We start from the raw sequence: 25,926 nt of genomic DNA, 5'->3' as shown, positions 1-25,926 counted from the left end.
GCACCTGTTTTATCCAACGACTAATGCTTTGGGATGAAGCAGGTTTATACGGTTTTTTACTAGTTAAAATTAAATTGTCAGCATTAATAGCTTTTCTTAAGCTTTTTGTACGAGAAATATATTCTATAATAGCAGTAGCTGGACAAATAGATAGATTGCTTTTAAAGTACGGTAACCAAAGATCTGGTTGTGGTCTATTTACTGCAGAAGTTTTAATGTGGTCGGTAATCATTATTTTAATTCCATCCGAATAAAAGTTGATGTTATTCAACTTTATTAATGATAATGTTTGTACTCTTTGTGCCGTGCAAAGAGCAAGTAGAGTAACAAGTTTTTTGTTAATTAATTCCATTGATAATTCTGTGTTCGCGCCTAACTTTGATATCCATTGCAAGACAATTTGCGGGTCCCATGTATTACAATATTTAGCTTTAATCGGTTTTTGCCTATATACACCTTTTAAAAATCGTTTTATGTATTCATTTGTTCCGATACTGCTACCTAATAATAAAGACAGCGCGGATCGGTGACTATTAATTGTGCCATACGAAGCACCTTTATTAAATTGACAAGTTAAAAAGGACAAAACTTTACTAACGGAACCGTCTAAAGGACATACATTAAAATCATAACAATATTCCCACCAGAGCTTATAACAAACGTTATATTGCTTTTTTGTATTCAAGCTCAGCTAATGAACATAACATTAAGTCAAAGGATTCTGGAGGGATACCTTGCCGGGAATGAACTAATGAACATAACATTAAGTCAAAGGATTCTGGAGGGATACCTTGCCGGGAGAAGGTTAACCTGAGAGCCTCGCTGCAGCCAGGGTAAGTTGCTGGTGTAATGGGTGAATCTCGCTATAACAAGACATTAAAAGATTATTATCCTTTTTAAAATATAGAACTTCAGACACTATCATACTTTGTAATAGAGGAAACCACGGTTGCACGATGGCCAATAAGGAAAAACCAATATACCAGTTGCCTTATTATCTAAAATTTTTTGTAAGCATTTCATTATCATTGAAAATGGTGGGAAAGCGTAAAAATAATAATTTCTCCAGTTTACTGTGAATGCATCTACCACTATGGCGTCTGGATCCTGTTTCCATGACATGAAAATTTTACATTTGGCGTTGGTGCGAGAAAAAGATATTTTTGTCTTTCTAAAAGTTTTGTGTACATCCATCCGTATTTTACGGCTGGACAAGCAGCTATTAAAACTCCTATTAGTTTAGCAAAATCACGTATAGTACACATAGGTAGCTTATAAAATCTATTAACTAACTTATAAATATTATCGCGTTTGTCTATAGGTAGTGATAATGACATATTAATAGTATTATATATGAAACCTAAGAATTTACAAACTTGCTTAGGTTTTAGTGAACTTTTTTCATAATTAATGATAAATCCTAGGCAAGATAACAATTTTAGTGTTTCCTTTACATTATTCTGACAATTTATATAGCTTTCGCCTATACATAAAATATCATCTAAATATAACACCGATTTAAAACCTTGGGATCTTAATCGAGTAATAACTATTTTCATTATTTTTGTAAAAACAAGAGGAGCTGAACACAGACCATATGGCATGGCGTTGAATTCATATGTTTCTATTATCATGAAGGAATTGAAAACGTAAATATTTCTTTTGTGAGCTATGTATAGGCACTAATAGATATGCTTCTTTAAGGTCAATTGTAGCCAAATAATTATTTTTAAAAATTAATTTTAACGCCGTTCTATGGTCTTCCATTTTAAAATGAATTTTTTTCGATATAAATTTATTAAGAGGTTTTAGGTTAAGTATAAATATTTTATCTCCATTAGGCTTAGGAGCTAAAAAGGTCTTAGATAAAAACTGGCCAGTTTTAAATGAGCATTGCGAAATTGCTCCTAAATCAATTAGTTTAGATATCGATTTGTTCATAAGAAAATAATCTTTATCATTTAATACTGAAAGCTTAGGAACATTTAATTGTGTTACTTTTTTATCGAACGGTATTTTGTAACCATGTCTAATCCAATCCAAGATTAATCTATTTGATGTAATATTACACCAACAATTGTAAAAAGTTTGAACTCGGCCTGCATGTACCTGGATTATCGTCGTGTTGGGGCACGACTCCTGCTCGTGCTCTGGTACGAAGACCTCGCCGTTGACGCTGGTTATTGCCGCTGTGGAGCTGGGGCAGATCTCTTCTGGCCGCCTCGCCCCCCTCCCCGGCTCGTTGAGGGACGAGGTCTGAAGGCGTTTCCCTGACCGGTTGTTACTGGTCGGGTGTATGTTTGAGTAGGAAAAGGTTTAGGTGGCTGTGTTTTCTTAAATTGTGAACTTAGTTTCTCAGAATACTTCGAATTTTTAATTTTTTCAGATAGATCATTTCCAAATAATGTATCATCTCTTTCAGAGTCTTGAACAATTTGTTGAAATGATTTGTCTAGTGACATCGTAACCAGTATTCTACGCCATTTTGTTTCGAGTGCATGAAGGTCTAATAAAATTCGACAGCAGTTACTAAGATGTTTTACTGCCTCCAGTTTGTCACCATTCGACAGTAACAAGTGTAAGGCTTTATTTGCAGCTGTTATACCCATAGCTAGCTGCTGTTGATTGTTTTTTAATTTTTTATCACGGGATTTTACAGTCTCCGCTAGAGCTGAAGTAATCTCGGTATTTAAAGTTGGTGGCCTGAGGAACTTAAAATTTTCAGGAACAAGGTATTCCTTGTTCAACTTTTCTTTCGTTTCTTTGGACAAACCTTTTTTAATAATAGGCAACCAACGCTTGGACAAATCCTCATGAATGCTTTCTCCAAGCTCGGGTTCTTTTATAATATCATCTCCTAGTGCTTGAAGTAATTCTGGTTCTAATTCAAGATTTGATACTTGTATATCCGTATCATTGTTAGGTAGCTCCAATGCTTCCTCATTTTCTATTTCCGGTAAATCTACCGGAACCGATATAACTGACTCCACAGCCGGAGAGTGTTCATCTGATAAGAATAAACAATTATGTCATTTCTTATTTCAAGCATGAGCCATCGTATTGGACATAGCCAATCCCCAGGCATAATACGTGTTAATACGTATTTTTAATATCGAGTGATAATACAATGGTATTAGGTGGGTAGGTATAGAAATTATAAATATAAAATGTAAAAGAAAAAACTTTTTATCGCGGTTGTTTTATAAAAACAAAAAACTAGTCATTACTACCTTCGTGTTAGACAATGCCAACCCCCAGGTATGACTATGTGCTAAAAGATATAGCCTTCGTGTAGGACAAGCCTACCCCCAGGCTTAAAGTGACAATCACTTTATGTTTAAAATTATTTCTCACCATTATTTTTGTCCGACGATTCTGACGACGACGTCACTATTCTTCTAACACGTTTATTTAACTTTCTAATTTTTCTCTTGTATTTATCAATTTTTTCTTCAGTAGTACGTTTCGGCATTATGACGACTAGCAAGTACACTCACTATTAACTAGGCGTCTTGACGCTGCCTCGCAAGAAAAAGGAATGAAGTAAAATGTGAATATTCGTAGAGAGGAAAGGTGTAAAGGTGGGGAATCAAAATAAGTTACCGCATAATTTTATTTTACAAATACCTTCAAAATGAATATCTCTAAAAATAGCGAACGCTGCCTTGTAGGTTGGGGGTACTACTTTGTTATTATATCTGAAGAATGAAGCGTTGTAATATAATTGGTTTTGGGATGTACAATCTAAAGGTGAGTCAAGAAAGAGAGAGAAGATTAGGTATCTAAGAGACTAGGCCGCACCTATTTCAATTGTCGTAAGAATTAGTCCACCTAGTCTTGTGTTCTAGTTGTGTGTTGTGTATCGCGTCCAACACTCTTTTAAGACAAACAAGGAATCCATCTCCGACTCAACATCAAAATCAACATCTCGGAACTCGAGGAGGATAAGTTACAAATCTTCGGATAATACGAGTTGAGTTCTAAGTAATAAGACAATATTTTTGAACTCATTACGTATATTTCGGTATAAAAATCTTACATGATTTGGAAAAACAATCTGTCTGACATTTTATAATTACAGCCACACGTAAAGAGCCTAGTAAACTTAGGTATTTTCATAAATCCTTCTCGCTATAACCATCATCATCATCATCACTTCAGTCTATCTCAGTCCACTGCTGGACATAGGTCTACACAAGTTCGCGTCAAAAATGGCGTGAGCTCATGTGTTTTGCCCATAGTCACCACGTTGGGCAGGCGGTGACCGCAGGGCTAGCTTTGTCGCACCGAAGACGCTGCTGCCAGCCTTTGGCCTGTGTATCTCAAAGCCAGTTGGATGGTTATAACGCCATCGGTCGGCTCTTCTCGCTAATAGAAGAGATGTTTAAATTTTTAATAAAACTTAAGATGCACTGTAACAGTCTGTATCAATATTGTTTTGTATATTTACATGTTTGTATATGTATATTTATATTATATTTATGGAGCCGCCCGGCCTGTTGGATTTCTTTTAATACTAACTTCATAATTATGTTGTTTTGTTTTGATTAAGAACTGTGTTGTGTGTGATTTTTGTGTTGCGAATGATTGCTAAGCGACATATTCCTATGTAAACCTAATTGTTTTTTTTTGTGAATGTGTAATTTGTACTTTTTTTTAATTTTTTTTTTATTTTTTTATATTACTGTTTGTATGGTAATAATAAATTAATAAAAAATATATAAATAAAGTGGACCACGATAAAGTATAATTTAACGACAACATTTAAATACATGTAAAAAACACATGAGAACATTAAACAAACACACAGCTATAATTATGCTCTTAGATAGAATCTAATGGCAACCGATTACCATAAAGGAAGTTTCATCAGTATCCCAAACCATACTACCGTTTACACACAACAACAATATCGGATACTTCACGAACTATTCGCGTAAAACTTGTTGACTTATGAAAGTGGCAAGACAATACTCACCCTTGAATCGGTTAAGGGATGTTTGTTAGTTTATTAAACGCAAGGGTCTAAATTATATTCAACCCTACCTCGTATATATTAAAACTTGGGTATTTGGCTAACTGTTTGTAATAATTTAGGAGAATTATCGCAAGGACGGTTTGTCGAGCTGTAATTTAATTCCTTATTAAGAAATATTTCTTTAAGGAAATGTTGATTAAATTTAATTTTTAGTTTTCATTACAGTCACGATACTTGTAAGAATAAAATAAATAATTTATTTCTAAAAAGTTATCCTTTGAAATGTTTGTTATAATGGACATATAAAAATGCGATGAATATATCACTTCAACTAACCGCCATTGATGAGGTGACAAAGACAGACTTATTAGTTGATCACGATTGTCAATTAAAAATAACTTCGATTTATATCGATATCTATTCGTTTTTATAGAAAAGAACACACTACTTATTTGTTGATAACGTTAAACTTGAACATGTGTTATTTGTGAAATAGAAATTTATCAAGATTATTTTTTTTACACCAGCTGTACCCTGCGCGCATTGCTATTTTTTTTTGTATCGTACCAAATCAAAAACCTTTGTGGGCTCATGCACAACACTTTGCTGAAGATTATGACATGATCATGCATTTGATCAGTTTACGATTATGTAAAGGACATACAGACAAACATTGTCTTTCAGGTTGAACTTTCTCAATAACCAGACGTTTTTTATAATAATGAAAAAAAAATGAATCCTATATGTGATGTAAACATATATAATCTTCAATTTTACATATATATAATAGTGTAAATATTATTGGGAAAAACCCTATGCCCAGCAGTGGGATGATACAGGCTGAATCAATCTAAACGAATATATCAAATATAAGGTACTATTTTAATTACAATAACTTATAAAGAGCCCCAGTAATTCAATATATGTCATTAGGGTAACGGAGCTTGGAAGTAAGCCAAATATTTTTAAAAATCAAAATCTACACAATATGTCATAGTCATGAACGATATCCAAAAATAAAGTTATATATATTTTAAAACGCATTTTTATAGCAATGCGGTGTGATTTATATTTTCCATAAATGGCGTTTAAATATTCTTCCAACTATTTTATAAAACCTGTTTTAAATATATGAGAAGTATTTTACTTATTCGACGATTTGTTTACTGCAAAATCCTCAAAATTGCGGGTTGAATTCCGCTCATAAGAAATGGATGAGATCATGCAAATGTTTTTCTCATATCATACATACGCTGATACTCTGGCCTCTCGGCCAAATACTCTTTTCTCTACCAGCATATAGGGGCCGATGAGCATCGTGCTAGCGTTAGTTTATTTGCAGTTTGCAATAATAATAACAGTCATCACGTAGACTATACATTAGACAAAATATTAGGAATGAATTTGAATCATTATAATAATTATTACTTCTAGTTTGCCTTATCTTGTTGTAAAACTGAATGTATTTCTTTATATATATAACTGTAAACAATACACAAAAAAGAAAAAAAAAGAAAAAAATCTGTTATAGCTATTTTTAAATTATATTGATTAAGTAAACATACTATGTTTATAAGCCTGTCTGTGAGCGTGTTGTCCGCACGGTATTGAACATGTACCCGCATTCTGCGCACAAACATTATGCTTGCAGCTCTTAAATGTATTTTTTTTATGTCACTTGGTCGGCAAACAAGCGTACGGCTCACCTGATGGTAAGCGATTACCGTAGCTTATAGACACCTGCAACACCAGAAGCATCGCAAGCGCGTTGCCGACCCAATCCCCAATCCCCCCAGGAGCTCTGGTCACCTTACTTACCAACAGGAACACAATACTGCTTGAAAACAGTATTATTTTGCTGTGATCTTCTGTAAGGTCGAGGTACTACCCCAGTCGGGCTGCTCCATATTTTGAGCAGGAAATTCCTGCTGTGCCCTACCTCAGTGATAATGTTTTGTTATCCTACGCCATATACTGCATAATTGTTGTGTATTTATTGATTAGTATTCCTTTACTTTATATTGAGAACAACTGTGACTTATAGATTGTAGCATACACAAATATTTTAAGATATTTCTTTTCTCATTGTAAGTTTTAAAATTTAGAACTTGTATGTACCAAAAAATGTATACCCGAATAATTATTTTCTTTAAACTTCGAATAGAACTTGAAATTAATATTTTATTGTATATATTTTGGTATCCCACGACACCATACGGTTTTATTACCATTTCACCTTTACAGCTTGAAACCAAAAGGATGGAAAAACTGTGTATTTTGTTTTATACACTATATATATTAGCATATAATTAAAAACGATCTCCTGGTTAATCAGTTTAAAGAACATAAAAAGGTACATTCTGTCGAGTCATTGGTTGAGGATGCCTTGAGTGTGCACTAAGCGCATAAGGACATTCTCAGTAGAAAATTAGTTCACCAATCTATATAATTATATATAAAAATAATAATTATATATGTAAGTACCATGAAACTTTAAAGGTAGAATTAACATAACATGAAACTAAATTCAAATGAATACTGATTCAACATTATTTGTAACGCAATGTCGTGTTTAATTGTGAATAGCGGCAAATTCTTGGCCCCACCGCTTACATCTGAGTTATGACATGAATGTTTCACCCCTTTCAATTAAGGAGGAGTCACGGAACGTTTTTAGTGTTTCCGGTGTATAATAACGAAGACTGAATTTTCAGATGGCTTGTCATCTTTGAGATAATTTATTTCTATTGTAATAGTTGGTTTTATATAATCTATTAAATTGCAATAGGGTTTATTTTAATTTTGCTCAAAGAAATATTACAAAATATCACACACGCGAATATATCCACACAACCCATAAGAACAAATATATAATAATAATAATACTTTATTTCAGACTAAATTTTAAGTCCATATTGGGTTGGTACAACAAAACAAAATTTAAAATAAAACAAAACAAAATTAAATTAAAAAAGCAATAAGTAAAAATAAAAATAATTAAATTAAAATAAATAAATATACATATAAAACAGATACAACGGATAAAAATACAACAGATAATAAAAAAATACGTTGTCACTCACTCAACTCGTTATAAATACATGTGTGAAGTAGACCACAGCAGGTATGTCTTACTCAAAATCGAAAGTAACTCGACTAGAAAAGTTCCTCGGAGATCACAGAAATATAGTATTCCTCTCGAGTTATGTTCCTGTCATAAATAAGGTATCTAAGAGTTCGTGGATTAGATATTTTATATATTACAAAACTATCATTGTCGATTCTTTAATCCAGTGACGAGACAAGAACGGCGTAACACCATTAGTTATAATCCTGTTAAGAGAAGTATTAGACGCTGTTTTATGGGAACATTTATAGACTGATATAGGATAGAAGCAGTCAGTTATATTTTGCTGCATGAAACTACTTTTTGTATATTCGTTTCGCCTTTATTTTCGCGCCAATAACGCGTCAGTCTCCGTCACAATAACTAGTTATCACTTGAGTCAGTATCAGTGTTTATCAGTTAGTCACCACTTTGTGTGCAGACAGTAAAAATTTGAAAAGAAAATAATTCAAATATTTTACAGCATTTTTTTAGGTTCCTTTCAACACGCACACGACAAAGATTGACGCACATGAAAATATCGACGGTTTTCAAGTTCAGTGTCCGCTTGGGATGGATATTTGTACTGGTACAAATATTTCTTTCCGGTTTTGATGTCTGTCTTTGTGGGTCCCCCAACGTGCCTCGGAGAGCACTTTAAGCTGTCGGTCCTGGTTGTTATCATAAATACCTGATAGCGATGGTTACTTGTAGTAGGGAACAAATTCGCCAACCCGTAGTGAAGAAATTTTAAAATTTCGCTACGTACAATTGTTTGAATCAACTCCAAAATTTAAATCAAAAACAGTTTTGTTCGAATAGGCCCCATGAGCACTTTTGAATCGTCATTTTACAAATTAAAACTTTTTTTTTTATTACAAAAGTAAAGCTACCACCGATTCGGAATGTAAATTCTGCAGAGAAGAGTTGGCACGAAACTCCGCAGTTACTCTTTTGAAAAATAATATATAAACTGTGTTTTAGTACAAAATTAGTAACATGTTGCATAAAATACAGCGTCACTAAGTCCACGCATCTTTATCAATTATGTAATCTTGCACCGAATAATACACTTTATCTATTATTATTATTATTTTTTAATAAAAACTTTTATGTTGAGACAATTCTAAAATTGTAAAATTGTTATTTCTTCCTGTCTTTCTCCTTATTTTATCATCCATTTAATCGGTGAAAGGGATAAAACTTCTTAAAAGGGTCACAATTTTTTTTTAATTTTCACTTTTACACAAATTACCCCCTCGGCGTTATGAGACCTTACCTATTATTTCGGTAAGGGTCTGAGAACTAAGCATTTTACATTAAGTAGCGATGTAGCGAGAATTTTTTAATTTTATACCCTCAGGGAAATGAAAATGTTGAATGAAAATACCTTAATTTAATTGTTGTTTTATCACGAGAACTTTTCCTAGAACGGATACGATGGGATTAACTGTTGGCCGTAACGCTGTTTACATACTGGAAGAAAACAATATGTTTGTTTCGTTGCTTAGGTTTTAGTCACAATGTACTTATATTAATATAACAAATACACATTAAAAAACAACGAACAGAAAACAATATTAAATTGTTGTGTTAAATATTTCCGCAATGCTTGAAGACAAAAGTTTTCGAGCAATGCGTCCTGCCTGTGTTAACATACGGAGCCGAGACGTGGACACTGACCAAGGGACTGGTCCACAAGTTTAAAGTCGCACAACGTGCAATGGAACGGGCTATGCTTGGGGTCTCTCTCAAAGACAGGATTAGAAATGAGACTATCCGCGAGAGAACGAAAGTAACCGACATAGCCCACAGAATTAGCAAGTTGAAGTGGCAGTGGGCTGGTCATCTGTGTCGCAGGACCGATGGCCGTTGGAGTAGACGGGTCCTAGAGTGGAGACCGCGTCTTGGCAAACGCAGTGTGGGACGTCCTCCGGCCCGTTGGACCGACGATCTACGTAAAATTGCCGGTGTAGGCTGGATGAGGATTGCGGAAGACCGGGATGTGTGGCGCGAATTTGGGGAGGCCTATGTCCAGCAGTGGACTGCGATAGGCTGAAGAGCTGTGAGTGTTAAATATTTAAAAAAATACCAAATTATATTATACTTAGGACCTGAAAAAAACAAATGACGTTAGAAATGTCAAAAACAGTTTTCACTTAACTTTTGGACGTATTGTGGATGCTTCACGATCGTGACAGACTTAAAAGAAGAGTAAAGGAGGAAATAAGTGAAAGCAATTTATTTCGAGTCACGGAGCGACAATTGGAAACCGTAGGTCATAGATTTAACAGTTCATTGTCTATCGCTTGACAAATAACCTGATTCAAAGATCGTGTTTTATTATACCTTTAGGGTAATATTTTTCGAATGTAATTGTGAGACTGTTGTTTTCTTTTAGCGAATAAATTTCATGTGACGCTATTGATATTACTGAGTGTTACGCTACGCTACGCTTCAGCTTGTAATATCCCACTGCTGGGCATAGGCTTCTCTCCCAATATAGGAGAAGGATCAGACCTTAATCCACTATGCCGCTCAAATACGCGTTGGTGGATATATTCCCTTACTATTAGTAACGATCCTATCAGGTGTACATAATAACAACCGGGAACAACAGCTTAACGTGCTCTCCGAGGCACGGTAGTGAGGCCCATAAGGAGTGAAGATTATAAATATTTTTTTATATATATATTTAAGCTATATTTAGTTTCTATAACTAAAAGGTGCTAAAACATCATTGATTACATATCACTGACACTCTGTCGGTCAGTCCCAAGATGTTTATTAGGCGCTACTATCGCTAAAACTAAAATAAAAATCAAAGTTTAAGAAAACGGTTTCAATACAAAAGTTTGTTGTTTTTATTTGGTGTCGAGCTTAATAAAATAAATATTTAAGTGTAAATATACAGAACCCCATTAAGATGATAATTATATTGGCAACACCTCACAAGGTTGTCCGGTACATACTTGACTGTTTTCTATTTTATTTCGTCTTGAAATCAAAAAGCAGACATCGTCTCCGATTTAGATTCAAACGGTCCGACTTGACTCACATAAGGTATTTTATGTTCAAAAGAAAATACATATATATTAAATTCCATTTTCTGTCAGAATATTTTACACTGTACGACAAACTTACCACTTCCGATACGATATATCAATGTAGTGATGTGAAAAAAAATATTGTATATTATTTACTCACTTAAGGGCCTATTTCACTAGTTTTAGAAAACGCTATTTGACGGATGACGGTACAAATAGAGTTAGACAGCAGGAGGTAGAATAGGTCAGTAGGACCTGCTTCTCTAATATTAATACCTAGTAATATATGCGAATAGGAATATCTTGTAAATATAGTAGAACTCGATGGTAAAAAAAAAACAATATGGTAAAACCGGGAGAGATGCCGCAGTGGGATAGATGCCTCATGTTCTAAAAACCTAACATCCCGAACTCACAAATAAAAATTAATCGCATAAGTAGGAGTCGAAGACACCCCGTACCTCGGATATCCACAGATATTCGTGTGGCAAGGACGCGTTTGGATCGTGTGTGTAATTTTCTCCGTGGCGAAATTTAAAAACATGTCAAAGTTTTAAAGGTTAGTATTTAAGGTTGTATAATTTTATAAATAATAATAAATTCCGTTATATTTTTTATCACGTCTATATATTGGGTCATTGAGTCTGCATATAGTTGTAAATAGATGTTATTTTGTTTATAATTTATTTAAAAAATACGTGGGCATCTATCCCAATCACAAAGGATAGTTGCCCTGATTTTTTGAGGTATAGGTGCCCTTAGACTTGACGCAGAGTGATGAAAGGTACAGAAAGGGCTCTGAAATTAACTTTTCATAAATAAAAAATTCATTATATATTTGTACGAGTATTTTTTATTTTATGTTCCTAAATTCGTTTTTTTTTTTGGGGTTTGTATATTCTATTACAAACTCTCAGTGGCTCATGCAGCCATGTATGCTCCTAAACATCGAGAGTTTGCTAGTTCGATTCCCGCTCGGAAAGGGTGCTTGCATTTGTACAAATATTTCATTCCAGTTTGTAAATCTATTCTTTAGGGTCTCCCCACTGTGCCTCGTAGATTACGTTAAGCTGTCTGTCCCGGCTGTTTTCATATACATCTGGTAGCGATCGTTACTATCTATCCCTTCATTCACCATATACAGAGTAAGTTTATATGTATATTTTTTTTGTGTCTGTTAAATTTTTTATGTATTTAGGTATATTTATGTTTGGATGTTTTACTGATTCTACAGAACTATGCCACGAAAATATAAAAGAAAGGAAGAAATGCGAGCTCGAGTATGTTCTTGGACTATAGAAAACCTACAGTCAGCTTTCGATGAGAAAGTATGATTGTGCAATGTGCATGTTGACACATGATATGAATTATTTTAGACCAACAATGAAGAGTAAAATTTAATTTAAAAAAAAAAATAAAAATATATATAGTATAATCTGTGTGATATAAAAATTATATTCTAATTATAACAATTAAAAATTATAAAAAAACACAAAATTTTTTTCATTGCTATGGCCCATGTTTCTTGGAGACAATCGATGTTTTAGGAGTAGCCTAACCTAACATTTGGTTTTTGGTTTTTCGTTAACACGGTTTAAAGGGCATCTATCCTACTCACTATTTTCATGGTGCGGCAACTATCCATATAGGTAGGCATCTATCCTCAAAACAAAGGGTTCACAAAAAGCTAATTTCTGCTTAATCTGCATTGGCTAGGTTGAAAAAAAATAGTCATAATTCAACATGAAGGATTGAGCTAGCTAGCTACATTAATAAAAATTATTCGTATAAAAATCATATTTTTAAAATTAGGTGGCTATTTTAAAAAGTGAGGCATCTATCCCGGTTTTACCCAACTGAATCAAAAACTTTTTACTATCGGATACTGTCATCCGTCAAATAGTGTTATCAACAAGTGGTGAAACAGGAACTAAGTCTAAGGACTCACGAAAATCTATAATTCCGATCAAAATATCCTTTCGATATAGAGTCGCAGACTCTAAATAACTCAAAATAAAGACAACGTATGACACTACAATACTCCCGATACGGCTTTTGTAACGCTGCGATAAATAAAAACGCGATCACTCGTGTCTCTTCTTTATATGAAACTAGAACGTGACCCGACTGAAAGACTTCATCGAATACACACTAAGCTTGTACGTGATAGGTGAAATGTTTTACATTTTTATTTAAACATATAAAGGTTTCATACTCAATGACAGCCAGCAAGGCAAAAGTTTTTTCGGACCTAAGACAAAACGCAAATCTTCACATCCCACATAAGTATGTTTGGTCTGTATATTTTATAGATAACATAATAATCGCTAAACTTGTGGTACAAATACAAATCAAAATAAACCAAGAAATGGTTGGTACTATATCTATATAGTAATTTTACACATTCTAATGTGTTGTCAAACTATAGACATGAATTTTAATTATTTTATCTTTTAGTTTTACCTTTAACATCACAGAGAGGATTAACGTAATTCATTATATTATGTAGCATTTATTATATTACGTTGCCGTGGTGCTATAAGTTTGCTTTTTGCCTTAATCCAGTTCTGAACAAATAAAAACACAACTAAAATAAAATTAAAACAAGTTTATCTAGAGGAGACCTAAAACAAATTTCTTTAAAAATTAACTGTTTAATTAAACAAATTACTTTAATAAATTAATCCCACTTAGCCTTCTCACCATCTCAAACTGAGGATGGGTTCAATCGCGACCTGGATACAAAAGGCGGTGTTACTCGACTCGGCTAAGATTGTCCGCTAATGTCTGAGCCTACAGCCCTTACCCTCAGCTGTTTAATCTTCCTTTCTGGGTATAATCCTCAACCCCTATATATATTTATATACATATTTGTATGCATAAACCTCCGTCACATTTTTTGAGAAAGAAACTTTTCCTACGAATACATTTTTGTTACCCTTCCTTACCAGTTCTCGCTCGTATTCTGTTTGCACTTTTTTTCCGCATACTTGTTCTTTCTGACATTCATCATCATTCATACACTGGGTAGATTTCGATTTAATTTTACTGTAAACATATACTGCTTTTTTAGGTTTTCCTGGATAGGAAAATAAAGCAGAGGGACGCATTTATTAAATAAATGAAAGGACGAATTCTTATTAGTTACATTTTTTTCTATCTTAACCTATTAACTAATCATCATCATCATCACAGCAGCCTTTCGCAGTCTACTGGACGTAGGCCTCACGCCAAAAATGGCGTAAACTCATGTGTTTTGCCCATAGTCACCACGTTGGGCAGGCGGTTTGGCGACCGCAGGGCTGGCTTTGTCGCACCAAAGACGCTGTTGCCCGTCTTCGGCCTGTGTATTTTAAAGCCAGCAGTTGGATGGTTATCCCTACTAACTACATCAATGTATCTATAGCTATATTCATCTATTAAAATAATATTTACATAATTGTTATTGGTCACTAACATGCTAGAGGCACAGAGTCAACAACCTTCTCAACTAATACTACAACTGACTTTTGACCTTGAATATCTTTTTAACACACATGGGATTGATGGGGACATTCGGCACTTTATTTCTATTAGTGCACCCAAAGTCTCTAGCCAAATTCAGTTCTGTCGGAGATTGTGTTATTTGATCACTATTTTTTGTCTAATTTTACCGGACTTTAATCAAATTTAATTTATAAAACCGAATATTTTCAATTTTTTATTATTGATGAAATTGGATTTGGCCTAAATACCCTGTAAAAATCTCACAAGCATAATCAACAAAATTTCATCCCTGCATTAACGTTCGCCTTCGTATATGATAAGAACTGGGGCCGGTTACTTTTTCGTGCTCTCTGAGGCATAGTAAATAAAGCCAAAAGGACATACAGACAGAAAACAAATATTTACTCAAATACAAATTTTTGCTCTGAGCGGGAACCGAACCCGCCTTTAGACAAGCATCAGGACGCCTATTTTTTACCACAACATCATAATATTGTAATATTTGTTTAAAACCCCCAAGAAATATTAAAAACAGCAAAAACTACCGCTAATTTTAGTTACTTCCGAAAAAAAATGTCCAAGTTAGCGAAACCTCGAATCACTACAAGCTGACGTGTGGCAGAACCGGAATGCTCTAAATGATATTAAAAACAAGATTGATGTAAGCAATCTCGCGTAAAATATGAACCAGGCGTCACACACGCAAAATCGAATGTGACATGAGAAAAAATACTTTTCATGATGATAATATTGAGTTTTTTCCAATACAAGTAAGGTTTCTTAATGTTTGAATGTTTGAACTGTTGTAATTTTTGGCGAATAGATATTTTTATTTTTAAGCAAAGTAGATTTCACAGCCCATTCACCGAGGAAGGCTATAGGCAATTTTTCCCCCGAATTAGAAACTGAGGGGCACAACCAGTAAGTAATAAACACTTTTCGAAATTAGAAGAAACTTCAGCCGTTAGTGTTAACGAGTGTAAAAAAAAAGTGAAGTTTATTTATACTTGTATTACTGAAAAATATTATAGTTACAAAAAATGTATAAGACAAGTTATTTAAAAATTAAGTTTGCTGGCCAACGAAAAAAAAACCGACTTTAATTACATCGACATGTAATACAACGTAGGTAGACGAAAAATTAGTCAAGTAAATACGCATTATCAAAGATTACTCCAAAAGTTGTAATCAGATCTCGATGAAATTTAAATGTGACGACATGATAAACATCGGCTTTCGATTAAATTAATAATAATCAAAATCGGTTCACCCAGTCAAAAGTTATACGGATTTTCGAGGGTTTCTCTCGATTTCTCTGGGATCCCATCACTCTTAGGATATCTCCTTTCCAAAAAAAAAGAATTATTAAAATCGGTTCATAAACGACGAAGTCATCCCTGGACATACATAACAATATATATATATATATATGGTCGAATTGAGTAACTATGTATTGCTACTTCAATTAATGAATTTTAATTTTCTGTTTTTGAAGAGTTTACAAATTTTTCTCCTTAGTAGACTTATATTCTCCTTTCAGTCCCAATCTGGCTACATAAATCTCGCTAGCACTAGATTGGTTAATTTTGTAGTTTTGCGGTTAACCACTAACTGAATGATCAAAGTGAAAGCCAAGAAACCGCAGAAAGTAGCTACGTCTGTATATAGACAGCTAATTAATAAACTGTAGTGAGGGTAGTTTTAGAAGACGCTTGAACTATCTTTCAAAAAGTTTGCTACATATATTAACAGCTAAGTATTTGAAAATTAGAAAGACATAATTATGATGATCTGACATTATATTAAACATATTTTTAATTTAATTAAAACTGTTTTAATTATATAATAAAAAACTTTTAATTTGTTTGATTTGCCTGTCATAGTTATAATTATGTAGTTGACGAAAGACATTTATTTCCAATTTACGAATTCATTAAAAAAAAATCAATTATTCTTTCGACTATAAAGGTGTACTTTGATATCATAAACGAATCGTAAGCTCCGACTAGCTAATTAGTAAAATACAACCAGACTATGAAAAAAAACCCGCCAAGTGCGAGTCGGACTCGCACACCGTGGGTTTCGTACAAACCAAAATTATTAAAATTATATTTACGTGATGTTGCTTCAAACCAAATTTCAAGATTCTCAGTTCACGGAAAGTACCCTTGTAGGTTTTGATTCCCTTGCGTGTGTCAAAAATTTGCAGCATAAGCGGCTGTATCTTTTGATTGCGTTGGCTTAGAAGATTGATTTTTTACAGCTCCAAGAGACAGTAGACTTGAGTAGGTATTCGATATGAAAATCAGCTTGGTACCTCTACGCGTTCTTGAGAAACACGGTCTTGACAGATAGACAAACATCAAAGTGATCCTATAACGGTTCCGTTTTTTCCATTTGAGATACGAAACCCAAAAAAAACAAAATTACAAAAACCGTTCTGATAACATCTAAGACGGTCAATGTGAACACATTCTAAATTTCGAAATACACCCCTTAGTGCAGTTACTGTGATCGTTCTGCGAAACCATAATCACAATATATGTAGGCTTTATCCTAATGTACTATATCAAGTTTTATGTGAAACGCGATTCTCTGGGCCCGATAAATTACTGTTTAAATCAATTCGCGTAACTGGAAACGCGAACAAAATTAATGGTCTCGGAACGTTTAATATTCGTTAATTTATCTGTGTTATGGTAATCCAATGTTTTGTTTACATTGATTTTTCCAGAAAAAAATTTTGTGATGTATTTGCATATGCAAAAAAGATCATTTGAAATTTGATCTTAACGATACTTGAATATTTAAAAATGGCGTCATTATTTCTTTTTAATTCTGTTCGCTGATTAATTGTAATATATTATGATTTTTTTTGTATTTTTATGGAATTAACTAATTACAATCTAAACATAAAATAAAATTAAACGTTTAATTTATATAAAAATATTATTTATAAGTCGTAAAAAAGGGTAAAAAAATTATCACTTCGATGCAAATTGACGCATTTTTACTTAAACGTTATTACATTGCATGATGCATTACACGAATTAACATTGATAAAACACCACTTTAGTGTTTAAATGTTACGTTACAGACCACTAGTCTACAACCAGCTCAAACCGGTTACGGCCGGATTCATCTGCAATTTATCTTAAACCACAAGATATATCGAATTTCCATTCATTTGTGTTGCACCTGAAGCTCCTCCTTAATTAAACGTACCTCAAATCGGCTGACGGACAACTAAGATTGATTGCATCGTTTAAACAAGAATTACATTTTTCAACGTTAATGCGTATCAATTAAACATTGTTAAAAAAACCTTAATAAATTCCCTCAATTTTTAAAAATAAATTATTATGACGATGATTTGATGAGAGGCAGCAGTAACTTTTGCGAGGACGTTGTATCCTCAAGAGAAGTTAAGTTGTTCCTTTTTAGTCTGAAATTTTAAATTTTATAACATCAGGTTTAACTTCCAGTATTGAGATATAGTGCTCTTAATGGAACAATATTAAACTTGAATTATACAAAGTGTTTAATTTTATTTCAGTTAAATTAACGAAGCAAGTGAAGATGACATTATTCATAAATTTATTTTCTCAAACTGCGAGCATCATAATTTTAAGTGACACTTATCTTCGTCTTTTGGGAGTTCCTGACTTTGATGCCCCATTATTTCTATAATTTTTGACAAAATTTCTTACTCAAACAAAAAAAATTACATTACAACATTAAAAGATATAATTATAACATTATTTTGCTTTAAGCTGTTGTTAAATAAAAATAAATTACTAAAAAGACAAAAAAGTTCTACGAAACATAATATAATATTATAAATCGAAAATAAATAAATAAATAATTAACAAAACAAAAGGCTATATATATTTTTCTGAAATCAGCTCATCAAGTCCGTTAATATGATACCCCGCTCGATATGTTTAGTATTTTTTTTTAAATTATGTTATAACAACTTTTAAACTTTCGCGTTGCATTATTATATTTTAATGTTCACACGGGGATTAACGCCAACAAAATTTTAAGGTAAAATATGGTATGGTATGTGACGTAACATCGCAGGAATGCGCGATGCGAATCAATTCGCAAGTTCTTGCGATGCGTTGAGGGAGCTCGCAGATTTTTACGATGCGACGTTGCATCGCAGTTTTGTGCTCGAGCCCTAATACGATTATGATCGAATTATTGAATACGGAAAACTATTTATTTGCAAATATTGTAAGAACTGTATCTGACTTTTCTTGATTTAATCTGTAACTTCACACGGCTAGACATAACCTCTTTCTCCTTGTAGGAAAAGGGCTTAATGCACCACGCTGCTAGACTACGGGTCGGCGAATAAATTCCCTACTATGAGTAACGATCGTTATCAGGTGTATTTGATAAGAACCTGAACCGAGAGTTTAACGTACTCTCCGAGTCACGGTAGACCCATAAAAAAATATAAATTGACCCCATAATAAATACTTAAAAAAAACGTGTGCCATACCACAAAAAAAATAAAATCTAACGAAACGCAACTCCCTCTTTTTCTGTCTTCAGTAACTTAAAACTCCCTTTCGAAACTCCTTCTCGCTTCTGTTCGTTACACTTTTCGTAACGCTTTCGTCATGCCTTTATCAGCTTACTTCCTAAACAAGCGTGCGTAAAGAAGTTTTACTACAATAAAGAAAATGAGTGTGTCTTAGACCACACGACTGAAGTAAAACTTATTTAGCTTCACTCAACTTCCATTCGCCTCGCCCGATCACACTCAAGCGTGCGTACAGAAGTTTTACTTCAAAAGTGTGTCTGTAATACTCCACTAAGTTACACACACTACTTTAGTTAGTTTATGAACAACATTACTATGATATTAAAAATTAAAATGTTTTATTAAACGAACTAAATTATAATAATTTGAATTAATTAAAACTCCAAAATTAAAACATAAATTGACGCTTGCTAGTCGTATCGGTACAGTTAATATATATACTGTTACTGTTTATCATAATTTTAAATTATATATATATATATATATAAATGAAATAAATAATGAAATATTACAAATATAAACGTAATGCACGGGCACGGTAAGGTAAATAAATAAATACCACATACCTTATATCTTTTCTTATGGAGTACACTTATAAAAATACTTTTTTTGCTTCATTAGAGATACGAGTACTAATAAAACCATTTCGTGATAACAGGCGGGCGAGCGTCAATTAACGATACTCACGTCCCATCTTCAATATAATATTAAAAGCACCTTATGTTTTACGAAACTTTGAGAGTTAATTTCCTCTTGTCATAACATAATTTTCGTTTAAAATATTATGAAATTTTAATGTTATGTTCTTATCAATATATATCTTTATTCTCCTTTCACATGCTCTCGTCATGATCTAATAAAGATTTTAAAAATCTGACGTTTATATTATATAAAAAGATAATATCATCAGAAGATAACTTGTTCGAAATTTGAAGTAGCCCAACTGGGGAAGTACCTAAACCTTACGGAAGATAACAGCTTTCCTTTATTTCCTATGCCTTTGGTGAGTAAAGTAGACAGATGTCCAGGGTCCAGGTAAGGGGTTAGGGTTGTGCTGGTGATGTTGCAGGCGACTATAGGTTACGGTACCCAACTTACTAGCTTACCAACATTATCGTACTAACACTAGGTTATAAGAAACATTGTTACTAACACTATATGAGATAGTCCTAAAATAAATATTATTATTAATTATTTATCATTGTGTCCATTTGTTATAAGTATGCTTTGACGGTTCGCAGGAAAGTGGACATAAGGTGCCAATCAAACCACTAATTGCAAATTCATGCGATGTTTCGATCCTTTATTGGACCATCATCAGGCATCTTTACATGTAGCAGTCAATAGACATCTCCTTATTAAAGTTCTTTCATTATGTAAGATTCCAAATCCAAATACTTTATATATTATTTTTAAGTTATGTTTTAAGCTGTATTCTATGAATTTTGAAAATTTATACTAAAACATTTAAATTTGATAGGTAACAATATGCACAATTTTAAGAAAAATATAAAAGTTGAGGCCCAGGCCGCCGGTAATTAAGGTTCCAAGCTGAAGAACCTCCTCACAATGCAGGCCGTTTCAAGCAACACTGCTCTTTGAATCTGACCCTTGATCTAACAGTCAAGCAAGAGTTTCTTAAGATTTTGGTCAAAACTCTTTTATTATTATTGTTAATAGACACGGTAGGCAGTATGCTTGTTATATAAAAAAATCTATTTTCAGTATTAGCTTCCTTGCCGCCACATCCATTCTCTTTTTGACTACTTAAATAGCAAATTATTTTTTTCTTCAATATCAGACTGTGGGCAATATACCTAAATATCATTTACAGAAATAATATATCGCGCTTCGATTGAAAAACACATTACGTACTTGCATGTGTGTATAAAAGAATTACCTCTCTTACATCATATGTATAATTAGAAAATTAGTTTAAATTTTAGTTTATTTATTAATCGAAATTCAACCGCGGAATAAAAATTTACTAAATATAAATAACAAATTAAAATATCAAATCCAATACAGGATCAAACTTTTTGATATAAAATTTTAAGTACAGTATTTTAACTTTCCTTTTCTATTTCTGCAAAACAAACTTCAAAAGATTGTTCGGAACTTATGAAATGTAAGAAAATGTTCGCTACAAAAGTAAGAAAGAAAGGTCTTGTTAAAATTTTATTATTATACCCGACAGTACAAGTAAATTTATAATTTAAGACTTGCTTAGTACTTAGTGGAAATGATAATATTTTATTACTGATGACGCGTGAGTCCTACAGCACTGGCTTGTGAATGTTGCGGTTGTCGCGAGTTCGATCCCCGTACTTTTCGTTCATTTGTCTGGCCGTACAGGATTTCCGCGGCTTAGGTGCTTGTATTTGTGTGTTCTGTGCATTTTTGGGATCTCTGATACAGAACTAAAACCTAGTGGGGCCGTTGACAGTGACGAATTTGAGTCAATTAGCCTACTGTTAACGTGCTTCGACTTGCAAACAATACGAATTTCTATTTAATTAGAAAACCCCGCGGCGTTTTCGCAACAGTCACAGCACTGGTTTGTGGCTGTTGCACTGGCCGCTGCGGTTTGTTCCCCGCACATGAGAACATTTGTATTAGCCATACAGACGTTTGTCGTGGTCTGGTTTTTATGCAGTTCTTGTGGGTCTCCCCATCGTGCCTCGGAGAGCACGTTAAGCCGTCGGTCCCGGTTTTTATCAATTGCATCTGATAGCGATCGTTACTCATAGTAGGGAATATATCCGCCAACCCGCATTAGGCAGCGTGGTGGATTAAGCTTTGATCATTTCTCTACATGGGGAAAGAGCAGTGGGATATTACAGGCCAAAGCGTTGAAAACCCCATTTTTTGTTTATTGTTTCATTTTCACTTTCAAATTTGGATGTGCTAAAATTACAAGTACAACAATACAAGTGATTTTTCCCTTTTTTATTGAATAAGGTGAATATTCGCCTTAATAGCTTATATAATTATACATCATTATTGTTACAGTTTGCATCAAAATATGTGTATGTAACGTGAGTCGAAACCGAGTCCGAGGCCGAGAGTGAAAACTTGTATATTGATTGAACATTAATTTGAGATTTGGGTAATAAGTGATAGTTATTGGAAACCTATTCAGAAACATGATTATAATTGGCTTTTAATGATGGATTCGGCCGCATGGAATTAATTTTGCTTTGCTCGTTTATGGAAATTTTACACGGTTAGACGGTTGCTGTTATTTGTTTATTTACACAGAGCAATTGGGAATTCGGAGAGTTTCATGTTTGTTTTCATTATTATAAAGATAATTACTACATCAGTTTATATAATTATATGTATTTTATATGAGAATGTTTTTTTAACCGACTTAAAAAAAGGAGGTACTCTATTCGACCGTATACATTTTTTAATTTTTTTATGTATGTTCGGAGATAACTTCGACGTTTATGAACCGATTTTGATAATTCTTAGATAGCTCCAGAGTAGCCCCATGATAAGAAAACCAGGATCCGATGATGGAATCCTAAAAAAATCGAAGGGAACTCTCGAAAACCGTAGTAACGACTGGTGCGATTGTTAATTTTTTCCTCAACTTTGTATTAGTTGCCGATGTAATTGAAGTAGATATTTTTCGTTTGCGAGCAAACATAATTATTATTTAATGTCTAGGTCGTCAAACAAGCATTAGTTTCACCTGAGGTATTTATTATAACAACCGGGACCGACGGCTTAACATGCTCTCCGAAACACGATGGGGTGACCCACAAGGACAGACATTCAAACCGGAAACGAGTGAAGAGAACAGTGTATTTTGTGTGTTAGTTTTAGTTTAGTATGTCGCCCGTGCACGTCGTAAATTTAAAAAATAAATAAATAAATAAAATAATAGGTACTTAAAAAAAAACACGAGGAACGCGCAGTAAGGAAGATTATCTCAAAAACTCATCTCGCTATATAGTATTTCTAAGAACCGTGTAACCTACTTTAGGAACATCGGACTATTCATCATTATTCCGAGGAATTAATTCAAAATGAGATATAAATCTAAATTAAGCTCATTAAAACGGCTTACGAAATTATAAATTTTGCCTTTATTTCTATTCTTGTAAAAATTCCGGAGCTGAAAATTCTCACACCATTTATAACAATATCTTGAATTTTGAGGATACTTTGTTTATCCTTTTTAATGGATAATAATTTCTTTTAAATGCCCAGTTGCTGAGCAAATGCTTATTCTTATGTTGAGAAGAAAGATTTGGATATTCCATTTTAAAAATCTCAGTCAAAAGTATACAGATCTGCAAGGTGCTTTATTTCAAAGAATATTAAGATTTGCTGATTTAAGGTAACGTATTAAATATATATATGTATTTGTTTACGATCCAAATGTTTTATCCATTGGGACTGAAATTTTAGAAAAGGTACATATTTATACATCAATTATTATGGTTATATAGATATTTTCAGCCGTCGATCCCGGTCGTTACACCTGATCGTTACTCAAAATAGGAAATATATCCGCCAACCCGCATTGGAGCAGCGTGTTGGATTTAGCTTAACCTTCTCCTACACCGGGAAAGAGGCCAATGCCCAGCAGTGGGATATTACAGGCTGAAGCGTGACGACATTCCTCGGAGGGGATTTGTCACTGCCGAGCGTCATCACTGCGATGCTCGGTGACGACGAGTCCTGGAAGGCGATGGTCTCCTTCTGCGAGACAGTAATGTCCCAGAAGGAAAATGACGAGCGGAAGAGTGAGGAGGCTACCGACGAGGCCTCCCTCCGCAGGCGACGAACGGGTGCGTAAGAGGCGCTACTTAATGCGCCTCCAGTAATGGCCCTGTATTGTGTTGTATTGTATTGGGCTCGGTTTTCCGCATTTAGACGTAAAGGTGGTCCATTATGCGTGAAAAGAGGGCTGACTAGTTCAGCCAGCCCAGCTCCTTCCAGAAGCTCAGAAGCCTCCTGGGGCGTTCACAGGCTTCTCGGAGCGTCCTTACCTCCTTAAGGATGGTAGCCCGGTGTGCGGCCACTCCCTCGCATTCCAGGATTACGTGGGCGGTTGTTTCTTCAGCAGCCAGAGAGCCCCTAAAAGCCAAAGAGGGCTGTCTGTTGCATTCATGATTAATAGGTGGTGATTAAGTGCGCTGTGGCCGGTAATCGTGCCAACAACTATTCTGATGTCCAGTCGGTTAAGACTGAACAGTCGGCACGCTAGGTGCGGTAATACTTCCGTGAGTATCAATTTGGAATGTCTACAGCCGGCTTGGTTGCCCCTGTGCCCGTGTCGGGCCGGGATGGGAACCCGGTCCTGCTAGACACGGCGTCGTCGGGATTGTTCAGAGTTGAGCCGGACAGTCCCCATGAAGGATAAGTCTGGCCTTGTCGCCCAGGCTAGCCTGTCGCTGGAGGGATCCTGTTGCCTGCAGATCCGGGACCCTCAAATTAAAGCGGCTGAAGGCTCCCGCAAGGGTTTTGTTCAGTATTGCACCTCCAAGTGCTTAAGCCGACATACGGTCTAAGACTGCCTACCCGGGCGTCCTGGATATCACCACTAAATGGGTTCCCCTGCGATACCAAGAAAAGGGCTGAAGCGTAGATATTTTTTTAAAATATTATATTGTATTTTATCATATTAAATCTCAATTTATCCAATTTTGTACTTGTAAGTACAAAATTAGACAAAGACTAAAAGGGTTCTTCTATGGTTTCATAAGCTGGAAATTAACATTTTTATCAATTGCTCTATTTTAATTTTAAAAAGGTGATCGTAATCCGCTTTCAGTTATACTACACATGTCAGGGCTGGCTTTGTCGCACTGAAGACGCTGCTGCCCGTCTTCGGCCTGCGTATTTCAAAACCAGCAGTTGGATGGTTATCCCGCCATCGGTCGGTAATTTTCGATTACTAAACAATTCTAAGACTAAACCTTTAAACCTAAATTTTAATATAAAACCATCCTATATTATTACATACATGTATGTGACATGATATTGCATTAAAAAAGATCTTCTTATCAGTTAATATCAATTTAGCAAGGGTAGTAATTTAATGGAATTTTCTTGTTAGTACTTTGGCCGGTAACTGTATTTCTGCCTCAGTCTTACTCATAAAAGCGACTTATAATGGTTTTCAAATTTATGGACGAGAGAGTACACAAATCGACAAACGTGATAAATGCATAGCGCTGTATATTCACCTATGCGAGTGCGTGATTATCATTACGAAATAGTGATTTAAGCCACAAATTGTCGAGGGTTTCTATTCAAAATTCGGACTTAAACGGGGTGCATTATGCTCATTTGTGTTACGATATATCACATGCTGTTGAAAATAACTAGTAGTCCAGTCATTTTAGGTTTCACCTGTGGAAAAAATTTTAGTGTGTTGAATTTTTGTAAACAGTTTTATTACAGCGTTGTAATGGAGATGTGAAAAAATATTTTTTTAGCCGGCACGATATCAATGTCAATTTTTTACATCTTTATTGCAACGTCATAATAAAGGTGTATACAAAAATTCAGCTCACTAGGATTTTTTACGCAGATTGAGGTGTAAAATGCCTAAATTGACTGGACTATATGTGAGTACATTGCTTTAAATAAATATATTTTGATATTATAAAACTGTAGGGTAACTGTGGAACTATCTTGTAAACCGTTTTTTAAATGTTATAACTTGATCAAAAATTAAATATTTCAATAATTGATAATTTGATTCGAGTTCACAGCTCTGTTCTGTCAACAA

Source organism: Melitaea cinxia, chromosome 9, assembly GCF_905220565.1.
Source record: "Melitaea cinxia chromosome 9, ilMelCinx1.1, whole genome shotgun sequence".
Lineage (NCBI taxonomy): Eukaryota > Metazoa > Arthropoda > Insecta > Lepidoptera > Nymphalidae > Melitaea > Melitaea cinxia.
This window is presented reverse-complemented; position numbering follows the sequence as displayed.